The 25,592-nt window shown below is 39.9% G+C and overlaps 1 protein-coding gene across 3 annotated transcripts in view; it reads left to right on the top strand.

Moving 5' to 3' along the window:
- Positions 1-311: 311 nt before the first annotated feature.
- tjap1 (tight junction associated protein 1 (peripheral)) overlaps positions 312-25,592 on the top strand; it is a 138,519-nt gene continuing 113,238 nt past the window's right edge. For all 3 annotated transcript variants that reach the window (XR_010012448.1, XM_062995923.1, XM_062995924.1), the window contains exon 1: positions 312-630. The gene's annotated coding sequence lies outside the window, so the exon portion shown is untranslated. The remainder of the gene's footprint in view (positions 631-25,592) is intronic.

Here is a 25,592-nt window from a genome sequence, read left to right as displayed (position 1 = left end):
CCTGACTAAACATGAAAATGAATTAAATTAAATGCAAATTAGACTTGGACACAGGAAAGTGCATGTGATATTACTCAGAGGTTGCGTCCCAAACTACATACTATTGTACCAGTGTCAGACCGTCCGCTGTGTAATTGGTGTACTGGCGTACTAGTTAGTAGAAAGTACGCGGATTGGGACGCAGCATTACGCGGATTGGGTCGCAACACAAACTGTTGGGTTCAGTCTCACCTGCTGGCTCGCGCGCTAGAGTGGGAAACGTCAGGGCGCAGTACGTGGGGATTCCTCAGGATTACCCGGCGTGCCCCGCGGAAAAGATGGCGCAGGGAGAGAGGAGAGGAGGATAACTTTATCTCGGCTCTTCAGCAGAGTATTTTTAGCTACGGTTTGTTGACGGCGCTTAGTTCTTTCGTTGAAGGAAGCTAAAGGAGTAAACTCGGCGTCTTTGTGGGTGCAGTCGAAGGCTTTTTTGGAAGACGGGAGCTAACGTTAACGGACTAACTGCGACTCCCGGTCATAGCAAGTGTTAGCAGCACAGCCTGAGAGGAAACAGTGCAGAAAGTTTATTACACCAACAGGACTGAAGCCTCTGTGATTTCTTCTCACACCACGGCCTGGAAACAAGACGAGGTAAGAGCTTAACCAGGATATGTGTATGCTTCTGGTTTTGAATTTCGTCTGTTTGTTTGGTTGGTTAATAGTTCAGTAACGCTGTCGAGTGTTGATAAACGCAGTAACCTGTAACGTTAGTTCTTTACAGCAGTACTGATACATGTATGTGTAAAAGAGCTCATATAATTCAGCTTTTAACGATTAATATCGAGAAATTCATGCATTACTCTGGGAAAACACCGTAAACCTTGAGCATAGGTTAGTCGTTTGTTATTAAGCCCCGAGGCTGTGAATATGAGCTAAAGGAAGGTGGATTTTCACATTGTGTCCGATTCGCTGCGCACTCCGCTGGTCAGTTTGGAAAGAGCTCCTGTCTTCGACCGTCACTGAATTCATTACAAAACAAAAACCTGTTTGTACCGAAAGCTTCAATTAACCCAAAAGTTCACCATTCAGTCCCAGTGCGGTTTAAACAGGCTTTCAATCTTCATTCAGACCGATGATTGATGACGATGGGTGCATTGATGTAGCATTAGTAGACCTATTATTTCCCAATTTAGGAAACATGACAAAGCGACAATCGTAAATCATCCTCATAGTTAACTATGAATATATGTAAATCTCTTAGTTAATATTGCTTACACAAATAATAACAAAGGGGTCGCATTTTAAAAAGATTATAGTCCTAAAAACACCAGTACATTATTTGCTAAAATATTACAACCTAGCAGCCTCAATGCCGAATGTTTGGATTGCATCTTAAATTTGTTTTTTTGAAGGAAAGGTCACATTTGGCTTAATAATTGCAATAAATCACATTAAACTGGACTGGAGTAATCATAGTGTTTATCATTTATTGTTTAACCAAGTAATGTCAGCCTAAATGTGCCAAACGTATCTTTGCACCTGTTAACTAAGCTATGACCAAACCATGTTGCTTTTTTTTTTTTAGCCATATAGACAGTTAGCTACAGACCTATACAAATAATTAGATTCTAATATGAAATGATATTAAATAAATACACCAATTTAGTAAGTTTTAAAAAATAAAAAAGCGACCTGTAGCTCTCCACATACAGAGTACCACTTGGTTTACAGTGTTGTGTATAGTGATCACCAAAAAGTGGATGTTTCTATACAGTAAAAAAAAAAAAAAAAGATATCATACCAACCTCAATTTAAAATGCTAGTCGATTGCTGAGAAAAATATGCCAGATTCAGTCCAAATTTAATCCAGTGTTTAGAGCCAGTATCCATTTTTATACTTTGTATTAGATTGGTCGTACTTGAAAAATGCTTTGTAGTAGATTTGTGATTGTGCTTGTAAATAGTCTCAATATTATGAATGGTAATGTTTTCAGCATATTTTCAATTTGTTGTGGCATGAATTCTATTTGTTTGGTTCATTTAAAGAACGGAAGGTCCTGGATTTGATCCCCAGGTGGGGCGGTCCGGGTCCTTTCTGTGTGGAGTTTGCATGTTCTCCCCATGCCCGCGTGGGTTTCCCTTCGGGTGCTCCGGTTTCCTCCCACAGTCCAAAGACATGCAAGTGAGGTGAATTGGAGATATAACCTTGAGTAGTGATGAACCTTGTGTAATGATTAACTACCGTTTTTGTCATGAATGTAACTAAAGTGTAAAACATGACGTTAAAATCCTAATAAACAAACAAACATATAAAGAACCATGTCACTGCCAGTCACTCTGACTATTTTTTTCCCCCCATTTTTATACCTAAAGCTTTTGATCTGTGTTTGTATGTACTATTCACTTTGTTGCTGCCACATGACTGGCTGATTGTATACCAACATGATGACAGTTTTCTAATGACCTGGTCAGATAATGTTTATGTATATCCTGTTCTGTCACACGTTTTAATGGCTGATTTATTAATACCAAATGTTGGATGAATAATAAAGCTGCACAGTTAATCTAAAGAGAAATTGTTATCTTGTAATAAGTTTATTGATTTGTTAAACAACACACAACCCCAATACCATGTAATGTAGTTAGTTTTTTACTACTGTTCAAAAATGCACCTTGTAGCTGCTTGTCAAAACAGAAGAGCATACTACTGTTCTTATTAGTGTTCCAATGTAATTACACTAATACAATTATGAATAGTGCTAATGGGATATGAAATGCTGTTTATTGTGCTCATTCGCACACTGATCTCATAAGCTAGGTAGTGAAGTAAATGTAATGTTTAAATAGGTTAAGATGACTATTTTTTTTAAAATAACACCTTTTGTTTTTCCTGAAGATGCAGTAGTTCTTGAGCTTGACAGAAGGAGTTTTCAATTAAAAAAAGTGAAATTAAAAGTTTAATGTTTGTGTTTAGCGATTTAATGGTTTTCATTTGTGTAGCATTCAAGTGCCTCACGTTTACTGGTTAATTTGCACCATGAGGCGGTCCCAGCAATACTACAGCAATTCAGTTAGCAATCGGTTAGTGAAAATGACCAAGATGTCAAAGTCTAAAACCGCTAAAAAACTACTCAGGTAACTGAGTTTGGAAAACTCCCAACCAATTCTGTGGATGCAGAGAGGGCTGTGTTAAAACATGGACAAATATTTTCGTATTTGAGACGAGCATGAAGCCTTTCACAGTCGCTGGATGTTTTAGGTTTACATTCAACCTTTAAAGAAGGCTATGCTGTATATTGTAGCTCTTCTATTTATTCTATTATTTAATTTATGAGTGTAATTTAATGACTGCTGTAAAATGTGGTACTTTTCTTTAATTATTTGTGAAATCTGTAATTTTTGTAGGTGCATAATGGTATGTGAACCTAGCCATTGGGCAGGAGGGGGGCATATCAGTTTTTTGTGTATGCTCTTGCTTACTTGGTTCTTTTACCTGTATTTCCAATGATGTGTAAAACATTAAACATTTGGATTGTATGTGAGGCGACAATTATGACTAAAGCTCAAACTCAAACCTTGCTTGATAGTTCAAATGCACTAATATTCCTACATTAGTGTGAAATGCTTTAGGTAAGGGGGTGGGTGTTTGAGTCTTGGCATTCTGCATTTCTCATCCCATTTTTTTGGTGGTTTCTGTTATACACTGGACTTGCACATGTGTGATGCACTGCTGGTATTTGTTAATGGAGGTTCTTTAGAGGCTTGTGAGTGGTAAGATGTGTGTTTGAGGTGCAGTGGTACGATTATGCAGTTTCCTCCCTCCTGTGGAGATTTGTCAATTAGGAAACAGCCAGTGTGAAAGGGATTTGTTTAAAGATAACTTAGTCAGGTTGTGCTGCTGGTAATAAGGGTGCATGTGTTTTCTGTGGGTGCTTAGGAGATAAGATTAAATTTAAGATTGGCTTAAACTGCTGTATTTTAATTTCACTTATTGATATATTTTCTTTAATAATGGGCATGCACCAGTCCTGTGCTGATTACTGGTGTATGGTCTAAACAATAAAATGGTATTAGGTTGAATATGATGCATTACAGTCGTAACAGGCATCATGACGGCAAGCATAATTTAGCACAAAACATAAATCTTATAACTTAAGATGTAATTGATTTACACAACACAATTCTGTGCAAAACGTATCAAATTTAAATATTTTTCATGTCCCTTTTGATTAAATAGTAGTTTCCTTTGCACTTAAGATTTTGATCGTTGTCTCTGAAAAGAAATACATATTGCATTCGCCCTAATTGGAGCTTGTAAAGCAGAACAGATCAGTAAACTGTGGCAACGAAATCTGTTCTTCTGTTTTGTGCTAATGAGGAGAGATGTACCCCGTGCTGGTGCACTTTGACATATTGTCTAATCACCTGTTTTTTTTAAGCAGCTGCTGTATTAATCTTTCAAAACATCCAAATCATTAAAAAAGGTAGACCTGGATATACAAATTGGAATGAAACTTTTAGCACTGTTTCGCGTGTTCACTATAATTTTTCGCAAAAGACAAATGCAAAGGCATTGCAAAGTGAAATCATCTGGCAATATAGATTGTTAAATATGCTAAATATTAGCAGACATCTCAAAGCTGCTCATGACATAAATATTGATATTTAGCATGAATCACACAAAATGAAATTGTAAATTGTAAAATGTACAAACTGTGGGTGCAAATGATAACATTTTCTTTTAACTGATAACCGACCTTCGTTTAGCTAAGATTAACCAATAGCCAATAAGCTTATAGCATTTCATCCAAACATAAAACACAAGCTGATGCTTGATTAAGAGAGCAGCTACAGAGCTCTACAGAGCAAGAAGACCCACCCTTAGTGTGCACGAGCTCACTCTGCTTACATGCAGTGATCTTAATCTGAACAGTAAATTTTTTAATGCATTCATATTATTATTTTTATTTCACTTATAAAAGTTGGGTTTATTAACATTAAAACCACAACTGGTGATACTATTTTGTGTCAGAAGTAGGGATCCAAATTTTGTCCATTTCTTTTAACCAATAACCAGCAAACTTATCGTCCTAATAAAATAATAAAACATAATAGTTTTCATTATTATGATCAAGTCACAAACACAGCGTAATTTTAGTGAATGTAGCAGTAATGTAGAACATCAAGACAAACAAAAGTGAGCAGAAACAGATTTTGTACAGTAGCTGGAGGCAACAGTTCATTATAAGCACTAACTATATCTGCTAATCATAATTAATAAGGATGCAGTGAGTATGTCAAAGCTTTTCCTGACATCATTGGTGTAGTTTTCTAGGATGATTAGCAGAGTTCTACCCTGTACTGGAGCATGATGCAAAATGTCCACATATATTTGTAACAAATGCAGTCAGACTTCATACTGATGCAAAACAGCTTTTTAAATCACAATAGGTCAGTTGCTAATTATTTAAATGATGTAAATGCACACACTTTTTCTGTTTGGATTACAATGGCATTAACTATTTGCTTATTTGTTAAATTGTTAGCTGGCTGCATATGCCTAGTATATAATATGCAGTTTAAGCCTGATTTTATTTCCTGGTGGGAAGGGGAGGCGGTGACTGGACTGCCACTCGATTGCTGACTTAATTTGGCGTGTCAGTCACAAGCACTAGTGTAGTGTGAGGACTTTTCCCAGTGCCTAGTTAGTCTTTGACCCTTCAACATTTTCCAGCATGTTTGAAATTGTTAGCGTTTAGTCATGTACTGTGCAATCATTAATAATTAATAACAGGCAGTAAGAACAACTAGGAATGTGTGTGAACAGTTGACTCAGAAAGTAGTCAGACTTATTTACATTTTAATGTATTGTATGTTTTGATTTTTATATATATTGTTATAGGTATATTTACCTATAAACTCAACTCATTATGAGTTGACTGAATAAAAAGTCAAAAACTGATTTTTTTTCTTCACAAAGTTTTCAGATCCTTTATTACATACTTAGTTGTAGCTCCTTTTAGCAGCAATTACAGCTTTAAGTATTCTTGAATAAGTCTCAACAAGCTTTGCACACCTGGATTTGGGTAGTTAATTCGCCCTGTAATTGCTGGTCTAGGCATCTGCACTAATGGTGGATGACGTAGCATGACTCTGTACTCGATACAGCTCTCTGTAAAACTTTACCACTGTCAGGTGAAAAGATGCAGCTGTCCAACTGTGGGGGTGTGCGACCGTTTCAGCTCTACTTGGCCAGCGCGGGGGGCAGAGCAGGGCCCTTCTTGTCTTGATACCCAACTTGGCCAACTCAACCCTAGCAAAGTTCAAGGTTGAACCAATTGTCTTCTATTTTAAAATGGCAACACTCAAAGCTGTGGACAATGTTTAGATTTTTGCCCTGATCTATGCCTTGCCAAAGACAGCTCCATGGACTTTATGGCTTTTTAACCTGGCAAAACAGTGTACATTGTGGGCTCTTATAGACCTAAGTGTATGGATTAACAATGAGTTTCCATTGCAACAGGTGGGCGTGAAATGCTCTGACAAAGGGTCTGAATAAAAAAAAAAAAGAACTCCAAAATAATTTAACTTCATGTTGTCTGGTTAAATGTACACTAATGAATAAATCTCATAATTATAACCATTCGAAATTAAATCCAGACGATCCATTAAATTAAATTTAATAATGAAATTAAATCCAGAGTAAAGTGTGCACAAAATGTCTGGGACTGAGTACTTTCTAAATCCACTGTGAAAAAGAATGAAGCATTTGAGACCAGCATCCCCGGGTATAGGATCCTAAATCTGCTGTATCAGGCTGCACACACAGCACAGCACAATATCTGCTAACTATTAAGCTAAATTCATTCTGAACCAGTGGTGATTGTGAGCAGACTGTTAAGAGAGACAGCCCATCAGCTTGTGTACAGCTCAATGCAGAGAGTTTTAAATATTATGTCCAAATATTCCTGTCTATTATTTCATTTGTTTGTTTACTTTTGCTCACGGCAGCCTTGATCATGTGCTATATTGTCGGATTCAGCCTCATGTATCTCCCCTGCCCAATATAATATTTGTATTAATATTTTAGCTGTTAAATTCAACAAAGATATAACCATATGACAGCCGATATTTTCCCTTCAAGGCCGTTCCTACAATATGCAGTTTGACAGTTGATGTGTGACTTGAGCTATTAAACTAATATCAAATATTAACACACAGGAAGGCACTATTTAATTTTTTATTATGCTTAACTTGGATCTCAGGGTCAGTGGTGCGCTTAGCCGGTTGGGCATCTACAGCGACATGATTGGTCATCTGTGTGAGGTGCACTTGTTAGTGCACTCTCAGTGCCGGTCGCAAGCCCAGATAAAAACATAAAATAAAAGTTGTACCAAATTAGGTATGCGGACCAGAACGATCCCCTGTTGCACCCCTTAAATATGGGAGCTGCTGAGAGAGAAAAAAAAACAACCAAAAACCAAAATGGTCTTACTGAGGCTGAGCCTGAATTGAAAAAGCTGTGGGGTCTATTTACATGTTACACCTGCATGACTTCTTGAAAAGCTGTTAGGTTGCTTGCTGCTACAAATGACATGAAGTGATAAGTGGGTAATCTCATTAGAATGATACAGAATCCGAATTCTTTTAGGGATTGTCTAGTTTTGAAATATTTCAATAAAAAAAATACATGTTTAGTTGGTATATGCTTTTATTTGACTATATGGTGTCAACATTGAATCCAGGTACATACACTATATTGCCAAAAGTATTCACTCGTCTGCCTTCACACGCATATGAACTTGAGTGATATCCCATTCTTAATCCATAGGGTTTAATATAATGTCGGCCCACCCTTTGCAGCTATAACAGCTTCAACTCTTCTGGGAAGACTTTCCACAAGGTTTAGGAGTGTGTTTATGGGAATTTTTGACCATTCTTCCAGAAGCGCATTTGTGAGGTCAGACACTGATGTTGGACGAGAAGGCCTGGCTCGCAGTCTCCGCAAGTGTTCTATCGGGGTGAGGTCAGGACTCTGTGCAGGCCAGTCAAGTTCTTCCACACCAAACACGCTCTCTTGCTTTGTGCACTGGTGCACAGTCATGTTGGAACAGGAAATGGCCATCCCCAAACTGTTCCCACAAAGTTGGGAGCATGAAATTGTCCAAAATCTCTTGGTATGCTGAAGCATTAAGAGTTCCTTTCACTGGAACTGAGGGACCGAGCCCAACTCCTGAAAAACAACCCCACACCATAATCCCCCTCCACCAAACTTTACACTTGGCACAATGAAGTCAGACAAGTACAGTTCACCTGGCAACCGCCAAACCCAGACTCATCCATCGGATTGCCAGACAGAGAAACGTGATTTGTCACTCCAGAGAACACGTCTCCACTGCTCTAGAGTCCAGTGGTGGCGTGCTTTACACCACTGCATTGCACTTGGTAATGTAAGGCTTGGATGCAGCTGCTTGGCCATGGAAACCCATTCCATAAAGCTCTCTACGCACTGTTCTTGAGCTAATCTATAGGCCACATAAGTTTGGAGGTCTGTAGCGATTCTGCGTGGCCTACCACTTCGTGGCTGAGTTGCTGTCATTCCCAATCGCTTCCACTTTCTTATAATACCTCTGACAGTTGACTGTGGAATATTTAGTAGCGAGGAAATTTCATGACTGGTGCACAGGTGGCATCCTATCACGGTACCACGCTGGAATTCACTGAGCTCCTGAGAGCGACCCATTCTTTCACTAATGTTTGTAGAAGCAGTCTGCATGCCTAGGTGCTTGGTTTTATACACCTGTGGCCATGGAAGTGATTGGAACACCTGAATTCAATGATTTGGATGGGTGAGTGAATACTTTTGGCAATATAGTGTAGGTAAGCAGTGAGCTTTTCATCGCTATGAATGACTTTGCTCAATGGGTTTGTGTCAACAGGAAGCTGTAGTGCTAAGGTGAGTATCTAAAGAAAGTAAAGTCAATTCATAGGCGAAGGTTACTTTGAATGCACAGCTTTGTGCAATTTCAGTTTTGTGTCACATTCCTTTGATTGGGCATTTTTTCATTTCTGTAGTAAAATTGAAAATGACGTTCAGTTATAATTAACTGTCCAGATTAGCCACATAGCATTACCACTACTTGTGTAGTTGTATTCAATGTCTGGTTTATAAAAGAACTCCTGCATAAAGGTCTTTTGTGCATGAGGGGTATTGAGTCATCAGCACTACGTTAAAGCATTCCTCCTCTCAGCCGTGCCCCCGATTTGTTACAATGCTCTTCAGTAACCACCATTCAATTATTGTGCGAATTTGCCTTTCTGCTGCCCACTTTTATTGTCAGCCTGTCAGGGTCCTTTTTTATTGGCTTGCAGCTTTAATCCAGTTATTTGTGACCTGCAGTATAACCAGTAGCATTTCTTGAAAACCTCTGAAGATTCATACCATGACCCTTCCACTGTTTACAGCCTTTCACAGTTCACATAATTTATTTTCCCCGCTTTGCCTGGGCCTCAACATCTAGCTGTGATCTACCATTGTCTAGGTCTGTCTGAGGAGTTGTTTTAGACCACATGTTTCTAAAAGATAGCTTTCTTACTAAAGTTTTTCTTGTGGATTGTGCATAGTACAAACACCATTACAGAATAGTTGGGATTTTTTGTAACATTCAGTTAAATAAAAAAATTCAGAATTTGATGCCTGCAACACACTCAAAATACTAATTGTTACAGTTTTGCAAGTGGAACTGTCTGGTCATTTGGGGTCTAATTCTCTTCTTTATGATGTGCCATACATTTTTAATAGGAGTCAGTTCCGGGCTGCAGGCACACCAGTCAAGCACGCACTGTTGTAGCACATGCAGCGTGAGGCCCGATATTGTCTTGCTGAAATAACCATGAACTTCAGTGGAAAAGATGAATGCTTATTGGCATCATTTGTCTTTCGCAAATCCCAATACATGCCTCTGTGTCAATGGTACTGTCTTATCTATGCAAGTCACCCATGCCGTGGGCATTGATGCCCTCCATGCCATGACAGATGTTGGCTATTTTACCTTTTGCTGAATTCTTGGTTGGTTCTTTTGATCTTGGTCATGGAAATCTCACTGTCTGTCAGTGAGTAACACCTGTTAGACTGTGTTAAGTGACAGCAGTTTTCCCAAGTACTTCTGAGCCCATGTGGCTCTATTTCTCACTTTAGCATGACAGTTTTTCATGCAATGCCATCTGAGGGCTTGAAGATCATTCACATCCAACAGTGGATTCTGGCCTTGCCCTGTACTGACATTTTTGAGTCCTTGAAATGATAGAACATTGAGAAATGTTCTCTTTGTACTTATTGACATTTCTCTCATAATTTGGCACAAAGCGGTGAGTCACAACCCATTTTTGCTTAGAAGGACTGAGCCTTTGGTAAATTCTCCTTTTATACCTACTATCATACTACAATCTAGGGCTAAAACGATTCCTCGAGAAACTCGATTAATTTGCTTACTAAATATCACAAATTTTTCGCATCGAGACATCGTTTAATTCATACAACTATATACAGCTCACGGTGTTTTGCACTTTTGCACAACGCGTTCACGCTGTGAGCAGGTGACGTAAAGAAGCCGAGGGCTGCATCCGAAATCTCATACTTTATGGCAGGCCGTTTTAACATAAAATTGGCTTCACCACCTTTACATTACAGATATCTGTAATTCATTTATGACTAGACATATTCCTTAATTAAGATATCTCTAATTATATTTTGACTAGGTAAAATACCAATTTGAGATATCTCTAATTACATTCTGACTAGTATAAATGACGTAAGATTTACCATTGAGTTCTATGGAGGCTCCAGTTCAAGATATCTGCTATTAATTACTGAGACAGAGTAGACAGGACAGAGAAAACCGCAGAAAGTTTGAGATCATTTTAAACTGGAAAAAACAAAAACTCAGCGCAACATCCACACCATCAGAGCGTCTTGTTGATAAGTTCACTTTTCTTCATTACAACCACCACAGGCTTTTTTGAAGGCAAACACACATGTACATGCACACAATGCCAAATCTCCCTCATCTAGAAGATACAATCCTGACAGAACCTCTTACAAATGCCACAAAGCCTCCCAACAAAAGGTTGATGTCATGCATGAGCTGTAGCTGAAACTTTTAGTTCTGAAAGTTGCACAAATTAGAGGCTTATGTTTATGTATTATTGTTTATTATTATTTATGCCTTAGATTTAGGTTGCCTGTTTACATTTTAAAACTAATTTGATTTATTTTTGATATATTTGTTTTTGCATTTCAGAAATGTTCTCTTTAAACTGGACTGTATGCAAGGAATAAAAACGTGCAGTTTGCTTTAAGAGACATGTCTTATTTAATCATATATGTATTTATTTTTGCTCTTTATTAAAGCATTAATGTATTTCTTATCCGATTACTCGATTAATTGCTGAAATTATCGGTAGAATACTCGATTACAAAAATAATCGACAGTTGCAGCCCTACTACAATCAGCTGTTACCAATCCACATGCCTATTTTAAATAGTGTTTTAAAATAGTGTAACTTGAACTGGGGTCAGCACAGGCACTCTGACTAGTCTGCAGCTATGCTGCCCCAATATGTGATGCACTGTGTGTTTTGACACAATTTGTGCTACAATAGCTCTTCTGTTTGACCAGACGAGCTCGCCTTTGCTCCTAATGCATATTAATGAGTCTTGGGCACCCATGACCCTGTCGCTGGTTCACCAGTTGTCCTTCTTTGAATCACTTTTGGTAGATACTAACCACTGCATGCCAGGAGCACAGCACAAAACCTACAATTGTGGTCTTGTTAAAGTCACTCAGATCCTTACACTTGTCAATTTTCCCCTGCATCCAACACACCACTTTAAGAAATGACTGTTCTTTTGCTGCCTTATATTTCCCACCTCTTGACAAGTGCTGTTGTAATGAGAGAATGTTTTTCACTTGTCAGTGGTTTTAAAGTTGTGGTGGATTGTTATCTGTGTGTGTGCCGATATAAATATAACAGTGATAGAACAACAGCTCATTTGTGTGTAATTGACATGCTGTACAGTAAGTGTTTCACACTTAACTCCTGCCTAGTTGTATTTGAGGCACTTTGGGGGTGGTAATGTTGGTTTCAAGAGGCACCTCAGCCGACCTACACATGGCCGGGCAGTGACTCATACAACATGACGTGCTATTTGTTCCTGTATTCTGGGCACTGACTTGCCCTGTCTTCCTTTCCCTGAGGTTGAGGAGTGCCTTATTTTAACACACCTTTTTAATTAAGATCTTGACAATTGATTTTTGGTAAATTTTTTTTTGTTGCTATTTTGCTGTTTTGTTTATGCATTTTTCACCTTTTCTCCCAATTTAGCGTAGTCAATTTGTGTTCCGCTGCTGGAGACTCCGGTTGTGTCCGAAGATGGTATTTTTGCCTGCCTCACTCTCCTGCCGACACGTCCACAGTCCACGACCCCTTCTTATTTGCCCACACGTTCGGTTATTTCGTGCATGAGGCCAGTATTCGCATGCGGAGAGCCACACACTGATCTCCATGCTCCTTCACTTCCTGTACAGGCAACTAACCAAGGTCCTTACATAGCGTTGAAGACACCACCCACTTGGCAGACTTTTACTGGCCAATTTTGTTGGCTGTAGGCACTGCCAATTATGCTCGCTAGAAGGCGTCCTGCTGAACGGTAGCAGAGCTGAAGTTCGAACTCTGGAGTTTAGAATCCCAGGGCTGGTGTGCTAGCAGATTATTCCGCTGCTCCACCTGGGTGTCCTTTGGTACATATTTTGACAGTTTTATTTTGGTCAGGGTTGTGGCGGGTCTGGTTTTACAGAAAAAAAACGGTGCAAGGCTGGATTACCCTAGAAATGGCGCCAATCCATGTTAGGGTTCTAGCCACACCCCTCCCCAGACCTGGTTGGCCGGTAGCAATGTTTTATATATAGATTGATTGATGGATGGATGGTGCTGCAAAAACTCGTATCACAGACGAGTCTTCACACAATGCTCTCCATTAACCTCCCAACACTGTTGCTGAAGTGCAACCTCTGTTGGTTGGTCGAGGTGCCTGCACTAACCTTGTCGATCTTCCTCTGTCAGTATTTGTTGGACGAGAGCTTAAGATTCCAGCAGTGGTGGGCTTGCGTATTAGACTGCTGCGCCACCAGAGCACCCTTGCACAGCTGTATTTCATATTCAATATTCATTTAACATTGCTGAGCAACGGAGGAATTCAAAGAGCCTGTCATGTCTCTTAACGCTTGATAAAGCTTTCTGTAGAAATCTGCCATCGATTTGTGAAAGAACGTCGTGGTGCCATTACTTGTAAGATGTATGGCATTTCTTTACCTGCATGGGTGTAAAGTATGGGGTGGGTTGCAGGTGTTACTTCTGCCAGGTTAATTTGGGCTAATTAGTACTGTGTTGTGACACTTTATATCACCTCTTTTATTCAAGCTATACATCTTTATAACTATCAGATTTCTATCAAATGCTGTATATTAGGGCTGTAAAAATAGTCATTTTAATGATTTAATACATGATGTCATAATTGCATAATATACTAAAGCAATAAGCCACGAGAGGCCGTGCATTACTGTGATTTTAGCACGGGGATGACGTTTTTAAAACTTCTTTCCCCGTGCTAAAATCATAACAGTAACGTACGGTCTCGAGTGGCTTATTGCTTTTATAAAACGGCAGTCAACATAAAATATTAGAGATGGGACGATCGATCGACTTTCAATCGATATCGGCCGATTTTCAATCAAAATATGCTATCGACGATCGGACGATATTTCCCAAATGTAGCCGATCCGATCACTTGATATATAAAGATCACGTTAAGTTAACAGCTCAGTGAATTGATCCAGACTTTGCGCTACAAAACACCAACCATCACATCACCATTCATCAACCATCATACAGAAACCATCATGAAAGCTCTTCACGACCTAAAATAACAGAATTAACGTTGTGCATCATACATACGATGCAATTTTGCTGACTGAAATATTTACTTTAAAAAGATAATACAACCCGGTCACATCTGAGCTTATTCTATCAGCACATTATTCAAACTCGTGTTCAGTTTGGTAAATCGTAAGTGGTTCTTGCTTTTGATGTAAATGAGAACAGAAACGTTACAGAGCCAATCAGAGGCAAAAGTTTATTCATTACCAAATTCGTTAGTTCAGGATCATCTGCTAAACTTTTAGAGTAATCAGAACTTTTAGCTCCACAGACGGAACGAGTTTGACTCGGTGACCGCTCTGTGGTAATAGCGGTTTAATTAAGCTTTTTAATGAAGCTTTTTAATGTAAGAAAGTCACACAAAATGTTCTGTAGTAGCTGGTGTTTATTTAAAACCACAGCATTTATTAATAACAGTAAAAACGGAGAGATAAACTTACGCGTCACATTCGACTCCTGAATCAGAATCATTTAAAGTGACACTGAACAAAGCGTTTTTTTAAAGAAACACACACACGCTGTTGCTTTCGGTTTATCTTTTAAGTTTTTTTCAGACTAAACTGGATAACATTAAACCTGTGTGTGTGTGTGTGTGTGTGTGTGTGTGTGTGTGTGTGTGTGTGTGTGTGTGTGTGTGTGTGTGTGTGTGTGGTCAGTTAGACTAATAAGATATGTCTCCTGTGGGTGAAAAAAATAATTGTTTGGATACTTTATTATTTACTGCTGATTTTGCGCTAAAAATTGCATGTCATCCCCCCCCCCCCCCCCCCCCCCCCCCCCCCGATCGAAATCGACTATCGGCCGATTGCCCTGAAAGGAGATCGGAGATCGCAATCGATGCCAAAAAACCCGATCGGTCCATCTCTATAAAATATAATAAATACAACAATGTTTAATTCATAAATGTATTTATTGTGTATAAACTTACAATAAAGCATTCTTCCGCAACGCAAAATAGTTCGATTAACAGTGTTGCTAGGCAACATGAGGGCGAAAATAACATTAAGTTTTCTATTCAGTGGCGTATTAATATGGAATGATGTGAGGTGGTCCTAGGTGTGCGTTTATCGGGGATTTTACAACGGCTTCGAACGCGGCTCAGCCAATCAGATTTTATGACCGGAACTATCCGTTTTATAAATGATATTTGAGAGTGTTCTGACACAATCATCTTGCTCTTTCGGCTGCTCCTTTTGAGGGCCGTTGCAGGGGATCATTTATCTCAGTCCTGCATGTTCTCCCTCACCGCTTCCATATACTTTTTTTTGGCCGCCTTCTCCTGCCTAGTGGCTCCATCTTCCGCTTCATTCTCTGATGGACAAAATTCTATAAAGACCAGATCACCTGTACTGACAATTATCCATATTTGCATAATACATGGAACAGTGGTCATTTTATCCGGAATTAAACCCAAACTTTCACCTAATGCTTGCATTTGTGTACAACAGAATTAAATATACTACCAGTTAAAATTCTGATAGTTTAGTTTCACTGAAATGTTAAATAGTAACATTTTGTTACTCATGTTGTTCATCTGTACTTCTACCTGAAGTTTTTTGTAGCAGTCATCCGGCTGCCCTAAGCTCCACTGATTCCTGGCACATTTGCAGATTGCACATTATGGCTGGTTGAGTGCTTTCTCTCTAAGGAGCATTGAATCAAATGTGAGGGGTGAAAAAGAACCACCTCAGCACTGTTCTGACCTCACTTGAGCTTCTACATTCAGGGGTCAGGAAGTACAAAAATGACAAAGTGATTTCAATTCTCTCATACTGACAAGCTGCTACGTATGAGTCTGTTATGTATGAACACATACGGTTGAACCTGCATTCTAATTTACATCAGCACCTTTCTATGCATGCAATGGACACACAGCAACAAGGGTATTTTTATTTTAAATGTGTTTGGGTTCAATTCTAGACTTTTTGCTCAGTTTTTGGCACTTGGTGGTTATGCTGATAGGAATTGCATGTATCACTGCTGCTCCTGTTTGTCTGCCAGTGGGTGCATCATCAGCTGTTGTCTGTCTCAGGATCCTTGCCAACTCTGTCATATTAATGCTACTCTCTTTTCTAATTTTTTTTGTCTATGTTGCTGTTGTCTGCAGTGCTAAGCGAGATGTATATGGCATGACATGTTAAGTGTTTGTCAATCATTAAACTATTTCAATTATTATTAACATTGAATTTTTACATACCACATGCATTTTACAATAATAATTACATAATTATTACATAACTATCAGCATTTTCATGTCAGTCAACAGTCAAGTAAATTCCACCTAATAGTTTCTGATTGGCATCAAACACTTTGGACATTGTATTTAAAAACCATGGGCATTAATATGAAATTGAAAAATATTACAGCCTCTGTATGGACATTGGTGCCTATTTAGTCAAAAGTGCTTTTGTTGGGTCAAGCAGTGATGTAAATGAACATAAACAATCATTCATTCCAAATGTGTTCATCAGGGTTGAGGTCAGGGTTGTGGGCTACTCCAATCCAAACCTGACTCCACAGTCATGCTTGACCAGGAATAAGTCATCTTTATATTGTTACTTTCCTAAAAGTTGCATTTATATCATTTTTTGTGATTTATTTTTACATCTGTTAGCATTGGGTGTGACAAACACTTTAACTCAACTACTAGTAGGGCGTCAACTCGGCGTCTCTGGGATCACTGGTTGCAATGCATTAACACAGCGGTCCCCAACCTTTTTTCAACACGGACCGGTTTCATATAAGATATAATTTTACGAACCGGTGGGGAGGGAGGATTTAAAATAGAGTGACTATAGAATGGAAAATCACTGTGAATCCTGAGCTTTTTTCGCTGCAAAGAGACGCTGCTCCAACCTAGTAGTGATAAAAGACAATAACACCTGACTTTTGGAAATTTAATTTCTCTTAAATGGTTGGGGACCACTGCATTAACACCGGATGGAAGTGTGTTACAGACAGAGCCTCAACCACCAATATCCACCCCTTCACAGTCGGAGCCAAACATGTCTGTATGTAGCAGAGTTGGAGACTCTGGATCTCAGCCATAGTGGCCTACATAATTTACTGCTGCATCACCTGTATATTTCAGTAGAGCTCAGGTGGCATGGCAGTAGATTACGCTAGTCCACTGCTGCTGGGATTCAGGGTTTGAATTACTAGTGGTTCTATCTGCAAGTTGGGCATCTACATACGGATGTGATTAAGTACAGTGAAGCCCGAAATTATTCATACCCCTGGCAAATTTTGACTTAAAGTTACTTTTATTCAACCAGCAATTTTTTTTTTGGACTGGAAATGACACAGGCGTCTCCCAGAAGATAATAAGACGATGTACAAGAGGCATCATTATGGAAAAAAAATATTTCTCAGCTTTTATTTACATTTGAACAAAAAGTGGCATGTCCAAAATTATTCATACCCTTCTCAATAATTAATAGAAAAGCCTTTATTGGCTATTACAGCAATCAAACGCTTCCTATAATTGCTGACCAGCTTTTTGCATGTCTCCACTGGTATTTTTGCCCATTCATCTTTAGCGATGAGCTCCAACTCTTTCAGGTTGAAGGGTCTCCTTGCCATCACCCTGATCTTTAGCTCCCTCCACAGATTCTCAATTGGATTCAAGTCAGGACTCTGGCTGGGCCACTGCAAAATGTTAATGTTTTTGTCCGCTAACCATTTCTTCACCACTTTTGCTGTGTGTTTTGGGTCGTTGTCGTGCTGAAATGTCCACTGGTGCCCAAGGCCAAGTTTCTCTGCAGACTGCCTGATGTTGTTGTTGAGAATCTTGATGTATTGATCTTTTTTCATGATGCCGTTTACTGTGATTAGGTTCCCTGGTCCATTGGCTGAAAAACACCCCCAAATCATTAGGTTCCCACCACCATGTTTGACAGTGGGGATGGTGTTCTTAGGGTTGAAGGCTTCTCCTTTTTTACGCCAAATGAAGGATACATCATTGTGGCCAAACAATTCAATTTTTGTTTCATCTGACCATAAAACAGAAGACCAGAAGTCTTCTTCTTTGTCCAGATGAGCATTTGCAAAGGCCAAGCGAGCTTTTGTGTGCCTTTTCTGGAGAAGTGGCGTCCTCCTTGGTCTGCGTCCGTGGAACCCAGCAGTGTGCAGTGTCCGTTGGACTGTCTGCCTTGAGACGTTGCCACCAGCAGAGCCCAGATTCACCAGGATGGCCTTGGTGGTGATCCTTGGATTCTTTTTCACCTCTCTCACTATCCTCCTGGCCAGCACAGGTGTCACTTTTGGCTTCCGACCACGTCCTCTGAGATTTTCCACAGTGCGGAATGTCTTGTATTTTTTAATAATACTTTGCACTGTAGCCACTGGAACTTGAAAACATTTAGATATGGCCTTATAGCCCTTTCCTGACTTGTGAGCTGCCACAATGCACAGCCGCAGGTCCTTAGTGAGCTCCTTTGTCTTAGCCATGACTGTCCACAAACCAACTGCAGAGAGTTGCTGTTTTTCACCTGTTGAGTTGATTAAAACAGCTGTTCCCAATGAATCAGGGTAATTAGGATGCTTTAGAACAGCTTGGACTATTTGGAATGGTATAGAACTTTGGATTTTCCCATAGACTGTGACAGTTTGCAAAGGGTATGAATAATTTTGGACATGCCACTTTTTGTTCAAATGTAAATAAAAGCTGGGAAATATTTTTTTACATAATGATGCCTCTTGTACATCGTCTTATTATCTTCTGGAAGACACCTGTGTCATTTCTGGTCAAAAAAAAAATTGCTGGTTGAATAAAAGTAACTTTAAGTCAAAATTTGCCAGGGGTATGAATAATTTCGGGCTTCACTGTATGTTGTGGTTTGGACAGGAATTATTACACGACCCACCACGACACTAACCACGGAATAAAAGAATTCCTGAACCTGCTTTACCCAAACTAAGATTTCCCACATTCCCCTTTAGCCCAGTTAACATTTTTAGATTTTTTAAGGCAGTTTATATATTCAGCAAGATACAAAAATACAATATGTTTACTGATGGCTGTCAAAGAAGGACATTTTAGATTAGGAATGACTAATACTCTCTCTTTGGTCACTGCGAGATATTTCACCTGACCAGTCAATTGATGGTTAGTTAAAAACACTGGCCCAGCTAAAGGAGTTGCAAATGTAAATCTAGCCATTTGGGGGCACATATTGGTGCATCCTGAGAGTCATTCCCAACCTAGGATAAATAGGTGTGTTGTGTCAGGAAGGGCATCCGGTGTAAAAAAATAAAACCCTCACAAGTGCAGCCATAAAAATGAGTCATTATTCCTTCACCTTTCTATACACCTATTGGAAATATGCCACCTCATGCTCACAGTAGATTTTAGAGATTGTTTTGGTCTGAATATAGAGCCAAGAATTTATTGTAATTAGGGATGCATCAATACCATTTTTTCCCAACCGAGTACAAGTACATGTATTTTTGTACTTGCCGATACCGATACCAATACCTATTTAGAATGCCGTTTTTTTTAAACAAAAACACACGTGAGCAGTGACGAGAAGTTTAATGATACCACGTCCAAAAATGCACGTCAACAAGTAGCGAGTGATCAAAGTGTTTGCGCGCTGATGTGATGAAATCAAGGAGGAAAAATAAATGAATCTGAGTGGATTTGGCAACACGAATAGCATGGATTGTTCTGTAGTGAGTTGGAGGTGAGTTGGTGTTTTGTTGTTATGTTTTGTAGAGAACAATCAGGTCAGAAATACTGTAAAACGTGTGTGTGTGCCGGTGTATTCTGATATAAACTATATTATTCCCCTGTCCCACCTGTTTACACTCCTCTCCTGCGTTTCCCCTCACCCCGTATCCTGCGTTCTCATTGGCTGTTCGACATGTCACTCATTCCCAGTCGCACATCTCAGATCAGATATCTGACGTGCTAGAAAACTCGATCCGGTCGCCGTGCGCTCGGCGAGCTGGTCGGATCGAGTTGTTGGATAGTTCACACTTAGCGATCAAGAGCCGAGTTTTCATCGCCGAGCGAACGCCGAGTTGCTCCCGAGCCGGAAAATCTAGCGCCGCCCAGTCGCTGAGCGATAATCAGGGCAAAAATCGTGTAGTGTGAACTAGGCATAACGCAGCAACGTGCACTAGGCACACGGTATCGGATGTTTAGTATCGGAGCCTCGTTTGCGAGTACGAGTACAAGTTAATGAGCGGTATCGGTATCGGTACTCATGCATCTCTAATTGTAATAGTCTTGAACATGCCAGTAAATAAAAAAAATATAAATAAGGCTTTTGGTGTGGACTGACATGACTTTATGTCAGGAGCTATTAATGAATCGAAATACACACATTTGTAGCAGGATGAATTTAAAACATCATTGCATAATTGAAGACATTTTATCGACAACAAGTTAGAAACTTAGCCAGATAGAACACAAAAGTGTTAGCTCACTAGCTGGAGCTGTTGAGTTTTTTTTAAACTTTGCTTTTTTAGGATGTTCATATTGAGGAAATGTCAGGTGTCATATTGAGCTCACGTGGCATAAAGGTAAGAGCTGGTAGTAGGGGTGTGCTATATCGTATCATTCACGATAATACCGGTATAATTTTTAAAACGATACAAAAAAGGCCATATCGTAATAATAGCGATATTCTGCGTTGTTTACGTAATGACGTCAGACAGCTACACAAATGGCATACGTTCGTTACGTGGGTCATTTGGGCACAGCAACGAGTTTGGCGGAAAGCGGCTCTGCGGTGGAGGAGCTCGTTCCAAAAACTCAAAGTCCACCATAAATTAATCTTTGGCAACCCAAACCCCAACCATCGCTTTGCCGGCAACTTTTTTGCGGAAGTATTTCTGCACGCAGGTTTACACAGGGACGCAATTCAACAGCGCACCTCCACCAGACAGTTCAGGAATACTCTAAACATTAATGTCAACCACCAACACAGAAGTAGTACTACTGCTACTTAGTACTACTACTACTGTACTTAGTAGTAATTGTGGCGCGCTACGAGTAAAGGCACCACCGGGCTCTGCGCGTTCCAGTGTTGCCAAATTGGACGTTCGTGTGGAAACGTTGGGGGAGCTTGGGGGGGAATGTTTGGGGGGAACGTTTGGGGGGAACATTCGGGGGAACGTTCGTGGGGGAACGTTGGGGGAACGTTCGTGGGGGAACGTTGGGCGAACGTTTGTGTGGAAACGTTGGGTAACGTTCGGGGGGAACATTAAGGGAACGTTCGTGAAGGAACATTGAGGGAACGTTTGTGGGGGAACGCTGGGGGAACGTTCGGGGGGGACATTGAGGGAACGTTCGTGTGGAAACGTTGGGGGAACGTTCAAAGGGGAACATTGAGGGAACGTTCGGGGGAAACGTGGGGGGAACGTTGGGGGAACGTTCGTGAAGGAACGTTGGGGGAACTTTGGGGGAATGTTCGGGGGGGAACATTGGGGGAACGTTCGTGGGGGAACGTTGGGCGAACTTTTGTGTGGAAACGTTGGGGGAACGTTCGTGAAGGAACACTGAGGGAACGTTCGTGGGGGAACGATGGGGGAACGTTCGTGTGGAAACGTTGGGGCAACGTTCGGGGGGGAACGTTTGGGGGGAACATTGGGGGAATGTTCGTGAAGGAACATTGGGGGAACGTTCGTGAGGGAACGTTGAGGGAATGTTCGTGGGGGAACGTTGGGCGAACATTCGTGTGGAAACGTTGGGGGAACGTTCGTGAAGGAACGTTGAGGGAACGTTCGTGTGGAAACGTTGGGGGAATGTTCGGTGGGGAACGTTCGGGTAATGTTCGGGGGGGAACGTTGGGGGAAGGTTCGTGAAGGAACATTGAGGGAACCACCCAACCATTCCCTCAACAATCCACCCAAACATTCCCTCAACAAGAAAACGAGTCGTTATTCGTTTCAAAAACATATTTAAATATACAAGCGCATGCACGCGCTGACATGCATGTATTTACTTCATATACAGTGTAAATCATGCAAGTGTTGAGAAAGTAATAATAACGTAACGGTGCGTCTCCTGTTGTTCTGACTTGTGTGTTTGTGTATGTGATGTGCATATATCTGTAAAAAACAAACATTATGGGGAGTGATTTCTGTACTGGATGTTGTACGTGGTCATGTTAGTTTATACTGGATGATCGCCCGATGTCATTTATTTATTTATCTTCTTTTTATAGTATTTCTTGTTGTCGGCCAATAAAAAACCAAAAATTAATAAAATTGCATGAACTAACTCTGCAGTAAACAAGGAGCAAACAGCAATTAAACAACAAATAAAGCTGTTAAATAATAATAAAGTGCATGAAGCAGAACGCTGATTAAAATGCATTAAATGTTGTAATAGTTACACAGTAACATGAACGATTAGTTATACTTGTATTACAGAACTGAGTTCTATACAGTAAAAGAAAATATAAAAATGTAATGTAATGTAAATGTTGTGGTGACGGTGATGTAAAATAATTCAAAGTCCAAACATTTGAGGGGGGTTTAACGAGAACGCTACTTTTAATACCACACAAGCTCAGTGCAAAACAACAGAAGAACATGAGCACAGCCGGAAGCGATAAATTCTGATACCTTCCCTACACACTCGCTCCTTGCGCCCTATAGTGCACTTAACATTCTTAAAGGGCCAGACAATATATTTGTAATTCACATTACACGACAGGAGATACCTTAGAAATAACTTTCTTTTTCTTAGAATAGCTCTTGTGTGAAGCTTCCCCAGCATGAATTTTAATAAAAGTGCCTGTAAAAAATTTGGAACATGTAGCTTTGTCTCAGAAGTGTCTTTTTGTTATTACCTTATGGGATAAAAAAAATATCGAGATATATATCGTATATCGCCGTTCAGCGAAAAAATATCGAGATATTATTTTTGATCCATATCGCCCAGCCCTAGCTGGTAGCCTCTGTTCTGGGGGGTTTAAATCTTGGGCTAGGCTTACAAATGCTGAGAGCATGTATCATGGCATCAGTGCACGCTTAGTTCTGGTTCCAAGCCTGGATAAATAGGAGGGTTGTGCCAGGGAGGGCACCTGGCATAAAAACTGTGCCAGATCAGTATGCAGATGAATGATCTGCTCTGGCGACCCCTAATGGGAGCAGCCAGAAAGAAGCATTTATTCATTTTTATCAGGTGTCATGCTGGGATACAATGTGGCAGCACACAGAGTTGATTATTCTTATTGAGCCGTTTATTACATACATTTATTTCAAATTGCATTTTAAGTTTTATAAGAAATTGGTTCATAGTACACAATGCCCAGTTTGAAGTAGCAAGTAAACAGGTGTTATACCAGGGCTGCTCAAATTTAGGAAACTTTATGCACTGTCTGAATGGTTTCTTAAGCACACATGTAAAAATGCACTTTGCTGTAAACTAGGTAAAGTGAAAGTGATTAAGTTTTTGCAGTGGCTGTTATCCACTCTAAATCTATTGCTTTGCATTCCTACTGAGTAGGTTACAGTAGTTATTATTAATAGCACAGATAAAAGAAGGCAGTAAGAACAACAATGAGAATTATACAGTACCAATCACAGAGCATTTTTAGCCAGGATTGTTTATTATTTTAGCCTGTAGTCAACAATAAATTCTATACAAAGCAGCTCCTCTATTATTAGGAATGAACTGAACAATGTAAATGCCTTTTTTTCACTGCACAGTACCCAGTGGTATGGTGCTTTTTTTTTTACTCTGTGATCCCAAATATAGTAGTTGTTTTCATTGCCAGTTGACCCCTGCTCAGTACATCTGCTAAATTTGCTTCCCTTCTTGACCAGGGACCAAGTGTACAGAATGTATGTCTGTATGGGTGGAGTGAGAAACAGTGGAGTACAGAATCATCACTTGAATGAGAAAATAGCAGCTCCATATTTAGAGCCCAACTGCAACAGATTTTATTACCGTGGTGTTGTGAAAACCAAAGTTAAACAGGGCTAACACCATAACAAGCGCTGCGGGACAGATCAAAAATGGTTATTTTGTTGCTACTCCTAATTTTTACAATTACCATAGCTGTCACAGTTTTACCTCCAGCAAACTCCTCCTACTTGTACAAGTACCCTTGTGCAATTGGAAATGGACAGTAGCACATTTGGTATGGTACTGTATAGAGATGGGACGATCGATCGGCTATGAATCGGTATGGGCCGATTTTTAATCAAAATATGCTATCGGCGACCGCCGATATTTCCCAAATGTAGCCGATCCGATCGTGTGATATATAAAAGATCACGTTAAGTTAACAGCTCAGTGGATTGATCCAGACTTTGAGCTACAAAGCATCAACCATCGTACAGAAACCATCGTGAAAGCTCTTCATGACCTAAAATAACATCATTAACGTTGTGCATCATACATACGATGTAATTTTGCTTAATGAAATATTTACTTTAAAAAGATAATTCAACCCGGTCACATCTGAGTCGATTCTATCAGCACGTTATATAAACTCCTGGTTCACTTTGGTAAATCGTGAGCGGTTCTTGCTTGTGATGTAAATGAGAGCAGAAAACGTTACAGAGCCAATCAGAGGCAAAAGTTTATTCATTACCAAATTCGTTAGTTCAGGATCATCTGCTGAACTTTTAGGATCATCAGAAAACTTCTAGCTCCTTAGACGGAACGAGTCTGACTCGGTTACAGATCTGTGGTAATAGCAGTTTAATTAAGCTTTTTAATGAAGCTTTTTAATGTAAGAGAGTCACACAAAATGTTCTGTAGTAGCTGGTGTTTATTTAAAAACACGACATTTAATTAATAACAGTAAACACGGAGAGATAACTGAGAAGAGAAACTTACGCTTCGTGAAAAATGAATCGACTCGTGAATCACTTTAAGCGATACAGTGAACAGATCATTTCTCTTAAAGGCACAAACACACACACACACACACACACACGCACGCTGCTCCGGTTTATCTTCACTGTGAGGCTCTTTTTAAGGTTTTTTCAGACTGAACTGGATAACATTAAACCTGCGTGTGTGTGTGTGGTCAGTTAGACTAATGAAATATGTCTCCTGTGGGTAAAAAAAATAATTGTTTGATGTACTTTATTTACAGCTAAATTTGCAACATCCCCCCCCCCCCATCGGAATCGGCTATCGGCCGATATCCGTGAAAGGAGATCGGAATCGGTGCCAAAAACCCCGATCGGTACATCTCTAGTACTGTAGGCTATTGTGCACTGGAGAAGGGGCTCTAGTGCCTATGCGTTAAGCACTTGCATGGGCAGTTGAGCCATGTTTGATGCTAAATGTTCCAGGTGGGTTCTCGCTCTGCACAGGTTGAAACCCTTGATTTAAAACATTCAGCATTGAACCACATAGTGGTAAAGTGCACTACTTTTAATGAATGGTTTAAACTGGTTTATAGATGACACAGTCTAGTACTGGGCACCATACTTGACATAGCTGTGGGAGATAGAGGTTGACTACTGAAATGTTCTAGGGTCAGTAATCTAGGAGTGATGTGGTGTTTTAATAGTACCATCCTAGTAATAGTAGTTTAGTTGTTGTTAGAGTGTCCAAGCAGTTTTCCTAACATCAGTCCAGGGTTTTAAATTTAGCTCATAAACTCAGTTAGTTGTGCTGGGAGCAAGGACTTTATGATTTC

This window comes from Trichomycterus rosablanca, chromosome 5, assembly GCF_030014385.1.
Source record: "Trichomycterus rosablanca isolate fTriRos1 chromosome 5, fTriRos1.hap1, whole genome shotgun sequence".
Taxonomy (NCBI): Eukaryota; Metazoa; Chordata; class Actinopteri; order Siluriformes; family Trichomycteridae; genus Trichomycterus; species Trichomycterus rosablanca.
Note: the sequence above shows the minus strand (reverse complement) of the source record. Positions and strands in the feature narration are given on the sequence as shown.